The sequence below is a fragment of the Acanthopagrus latus genome, chromosome 16 (assembly GCF_904848185.1).
Source record: "Acanthopagrus latus isolate v.2019 chromosome 16, fAcaLat1.1, whole genome shotgun sequence".
Taxonomy (NCBI): Eukaryota; Metazoa; Chordata; class Actinopteri; order Spariformes; family Sparidae; genus Acanthopagrus; species Acanthopagrus latus.
In genome coordinates this window covers 1-4,928 of record NC_051054.1, presented here as the reverse complement: position 1 = coordinate 4,928, position 4,928 = coordinate 1, and the positions used below count along the sequence as shown (strand labels likewise).

The following is a 4,928-nucleotide window of genomic DNA, read 5'->3' as shown; positions in this document are numbered from 1 at the left end:
TCCATCGTGGTGCACCAGCGCCCTCTCGTGGCCCTCTGGGGTATCGCACTGGGCTGCATGTGGAGCCACAGGCACTGGGGTCAAAACTGGTGACCCCTGGAAGTTGTCTTCTCCTGACAAGTCCATGTCTATGTCAAACAAGAGCGGGCTCCAGCCGGAGCCCTGCTCCCTTTCTGCAGGAGGCTCTTCCTCCTCTATGTCTAACAGACGGCTCTCTTGAGGAACCACACAACCCCTCCCGTCCCCCTGTCTCCCCCTATCTCGTGGTTCTCTCTGCTCACGGGGTGGCAGGCCCGGCTCGGGCCCCCACTGCGTCTCTACCCTGCTAGGTGTAGTGCGTGGCTGTTGTGGGAGCAGTGGCTGTGGTTGAGGGGCTGGTGTCTGCTTAGGGGCCGGTGTCTGCTTAGGGGCCGGTGTCTGCTTAGGGGCCGGTGTCTGCTTAGGGGCCTGTGTTTGCTGAGGGACCGGTGTCTGCTTAGTGACCCGTGGTTGTTTGGTGACTAGTGGCTGCTTGGTGACTGTCGGCTGGAGTGGGACGGCCGTCTCACCCTCTAGCTCGCCTGTGGACGCGATCAGCGCCTCAGCGTGCTCCAAGGCCTCTGCTGTTATGTGAGGCAGGTTCCTTCTGGCCCACCTCGTGGCTACCAGGAAGGCCGGCTGCCAGTTTTGTACCATTATTGCGGAAAGCTCTTCCAACACTCTGTCCAGCTCCCTTCTGTAGTGCTCTTCCAGGATTAGCAGAGTGTTGTAGCCCCAGTTGTTGGCATTTCCCCAGATCATGTCCGCGGTACGTGCTGTGGGGGCTGCTGGCTTGATCATTGTAGCCAGCACATCCACCATTTTAGAGATCATTCGTGGCTCCGGCTTATCCGGTTTAACGGCCACCTTCTGCAGATGGTGCACCATCTTGACAACTGCATGCATTTTGCGTACCAGCTGCCCAAACTCTGGGTCAGCAGGCTGTCTCCTAACTTCCTCTGTTACTGCAGGCCAAAGCTGCTGAAATCTGCCCGCAGGCTGCTGAAAGCTACTCGCTTGCCTGGCTGCTGGATCATAGCTGCAGGCTGCTGAAAGCCACTGGCAGGCCCTGGCTGCTGGCATGTGGGGGCATGCTCCTGCTGCTGGAATCTAGAGGCAGGCTGTGCTCTGCTCTCTGTAGCTGCTGCTGCAGGCCTTGCCTGCTGGAATGTACGGGCAGGCCACGGATACTCCTGACGTACCACTGCCGCGTATGTTCTGGCTGGGGGACCTACGTTACGAGGCACTACTGGGGGAGGCACTGGCCTGTTAGGTGCGGGGAACTGAGCCCGTGCCGGAGGAGGCCCGGGAGGTGCACTGTCCTTCCCCCAGTGCCCCTGTCGTAAGTAATCCCAGCCGGGATCATATTTCCTCTGTCCTCTGCGCCCGTAGCGCACCTCTCTCCATACACCGTCCATTCAGGGGCTTTTTACCTCGCGGTGTATGTAAATAATCACTAGGTTTGTATATTTATGGTTAGGGTTGATCTAGGTAGATATATATAATATAATAATAAACTAGTCTGCTTGTGAGACAGTATGCGATAATAAGGAGCTATATTTTTATTTAACAGATATATAGACAAGGAAAAGACAGTAAGGAGTAAGAAGAAAACAAAGAAAGTGAAAGGGGCAAAACAAACCAAGTGTTTCTAAAAGAAAAAACAACTCAATTTGAGCTGCTGCAGAAAACAAAAAATAGTGTGCTACCCGGCGACGTTTCGACCTGTTTCAGGTCTTCTTCAGGCCAAGCACACTAATAATGAAGTAAATATTAAGAAAATAGAGAGCTGTTTGTTCCACTGACTGACAGAGATCCTCACTGTTTCAAGGCCAGAGCAGGAGTGACTGCCTCTGCTGCTGCTGCCTCCTTTTATACCCTCCCCCGGGACTCTACGCAAGTAGGCCCTCCCCTCTGCTACGGATCCTGCAGAGGAGAGCTCTACAGCTTTGGCCATGAGGTAAGTAAACTTCCTGGTTTTTCTGTTGTTTTTTTCTGTTCAGATCCTGTAAAATCATAAGAAAAATGTCCTGTTTAACTTAAAAAACCAACTTATTGAAGAAATGTGGTTAAATCATACAAAATAGTGCTAAAAAATAGAACTAGTTTAAACCTAATTCCCTAAGAGATCCTGTCCACTATGCATAGAAGTATAAGAATTAATCGTTTTCCTCTTGTTTTCCTTGTTTTTCAGGTAAGAATTTAGTTGATCGCAGTCATTAAGGTAAGTATATCGTTAGTCAGGCTTCCACATTGCAGGTAAGTATGTCAGGTAGGTCTTTCGTTAGTTTTAGTCCTGTACAGGTAAGTATCTAGGTGGTTTAGGCTCCGTCCGGTAAGTATTTTAGTGTGTATTGGTCCTTTAAATTAGTATACGGTTGTTTGTTTTTCCTTATTGTCATCCAGGTGTATCAGGTAGGTATTTCATTCGGTTTGTAATAGTGTACAGGTAAGTATTTTAATGGTTTCGTCCTTTCCAGGTAAGTATTTGATACGTATTGGTCCTTTAAGGTGAGTATGGAGTTTGTTTGTTGTTTCTTATTGTCAATAATGTGTATGAGATATGTATTTTGTTCATCCCAGTCTTCTACAGGTAAGTATTTTGGCGGTATCGTCCTTTCCAGGTAAGTATTTAGTGCGTATTGGTCCTTTAAGGTAAGTATGGAGTTTGTTTGTTGTTTCCAATTGTCAATAATGTGTTTCAGATATGTATTCAGTTAGTCCCAGTCTTCTACAGGTAAGTATCTCGGCGGTTTCGTCCTTTCCAGGTAAGTATTTCATGCGTATTGGTCCTTTAAGGTAAGTATGGAGTTTGTTTGTTGTTTATAATTGTCAATAATGTGTATAAGGTATATATTTAGTTAGTCCCAGTCTTCTACAGGTAAGTATTTTGGTGATTTGGTCATTCCCAGGTAAGTATTTAGTGTGTATTGGTCCTTTAAGGTAAGTATGGAGTTGTGTATTGTTCCTAATTGTAAACAATGTGTACAGAATAGCTGCCTTAACGAGTATACTTTCATCCTCTATCCATCTGTCTATTATTTATTTATTTATATCACTAGGTCTTTATTAGCAGACCTAAATCTGTATGCATTAAAGCTCTTTTTTTGCTCAGGGCTTCTATAATGTATTAGGATCTCCTAGGGCCATCCACTAGGATGATATATATTTAATAAATAATATAGGTATAAGTTAATGGGGGGTTTTAGGCTTTAAAGGGGTAAGAGTGGTTGGGGTCAGGCCAGAACTCGACTGAGGTTGAGGTAAGGAATACCCTCAGGGCGAGGTTAGACTAAGAAGGAAATGTCAAAGGTCGAAGTCAGACATAAAGGCCAGAGACCTTGGGTTTAGGCATCAAGTCTCCTAAATCCTCTCCCTCCCTGCACTATCTGGTTGGGGTTAGGCATCACAGGGCCGAGGCCTCTGTGTCTAAGCATGTAGTACCCTGTCATGGCCACAAGGTGGCACTGCCCTCAAGCTTCAGTTAATTATTCTTCACATTCAGGCCAAATGGCTCTTTTGTATTCAACCAGTATATCCATTTTCTTTCAGCTTTTTTCCTCTCCACTCTGCTCCATGTACAGTTTCCCTGCAGGCCGGCCACCCTGACGGATGCCAGACCATGTGACAGGAAGTGTCGGACCAGGGGAGTACTGGTGTCCCTCTTGTTCCTAATGTTGTACGTGTGTTGTAACATCCGTGTGAATAAAGGATTACTTGTCTCACCCACGTACTGTATTCCACATTTTGCACAGATCATCACATACACACAATTTGCAGATCGCGGACTGAATTTCTGTGTGATCTTGAACACTGTTTTTGTTCTGTTGTTCTGAATGTATGTTTTGTTAATGAAATAATTTTCCAGCAGCCTCTTTTGTTGTTGTCGCAGCGGCCTTAACTTTGCCCTAACAAGCATATCCTTCAGGTTTTTCTGTCGTCTGTAGGCCGAAATGACCTTACAGTCCGGGAGGATGCCCTGATCCGCGATACACTCCTGATAATTTGCCTTCCACCTAGCATGTAATTGCCTGCCTATTGATGAAAATGAAGTAATGAGGGGTATTATCGTTTTGTCATCCTCTTTCTCCTTTGTAACCCGAAATGTTTTTAGGCAGCGCCTCAGGAATGGTCGTGAATACCCTCTCTCCCTCAGCGCCTTGAAGAGGAGCCTCACGGCCTCCAGGAAGTCATCCTGCCGGGTGCAGATCCGGCTGAACCTTAACAGCTGAGATTTGACAATGCCCTTAAAGGTGTGAGCGGGGTGAAAGCTGGTCTTAAACAATAACGCATGAGTATCTGTTTTCTTAAAATAGACTTTAATCTGCAATTGCTCGTTATCCTTGAACCCTGGGGCCTTGTACACTGTGGTATCTAAGAAATTGATTGATTCTTGACTGATTTCATGCTTTAATTGAATTGATGGATCGTGTGAGTTGAGGATGGTTAAAAATTGATTGAATTCATCCTGCGAGCCTGTCCAAATTCCCAGATGTCATCCAGGTATCTGAGATAATGCATGGGTTTGTTATGACATTTCACCAACACTTCCTCCTCCCAGTTCGCCATGAAGATGTTCGCATAGGCGGGAGCAAATTTCTTTCCCATGGCTGTGCCTTTAATCTGCAGATAGTACTTCTCATTGAACACAAAGTCGTTTCGCCTTAAGCTAATGTCGAGGAGCTGGAGCAGCTCGTCATCGGGCCTGTTGGGGTCAGGGTACTTTTTAAATATTTTCTTGATTGAATCTATGCCTGATTGTATGTCGATGTTTGTGTACAGGGCGTCCACATCCATGGAGAAGAAAAAGGAATTTGCAGGAATCTGGAAGGTTTTGACCATTTCAATAAAGTGATAAGTGTCTTTCACATAAGCTGGATGTCTGACGGACAGGGGATTCAAGTGGAAAT

General features: G+C 46.3%; 1 long non-coding RNA gene across 1 annotated transcript; it reads left to right on the top strand.

Moving 5' to 3' along the window:
* Positions 1–3,276: 3,276 nt before the first annotated feature.
* Positions 3,277–4,925, top strand: LOC119005220. The gene is made up of 3 exons (XR_005070413.1): positions 3,277–3,697; positions 4,133–4,271; positions 4,801–4,925. It is a non-coding gene; the product is annotated as an uncharacterized LOC119005220 (long non-coding RNA).
* Positions 4,926–4,928: the final 3 nt, after the last annotated feature.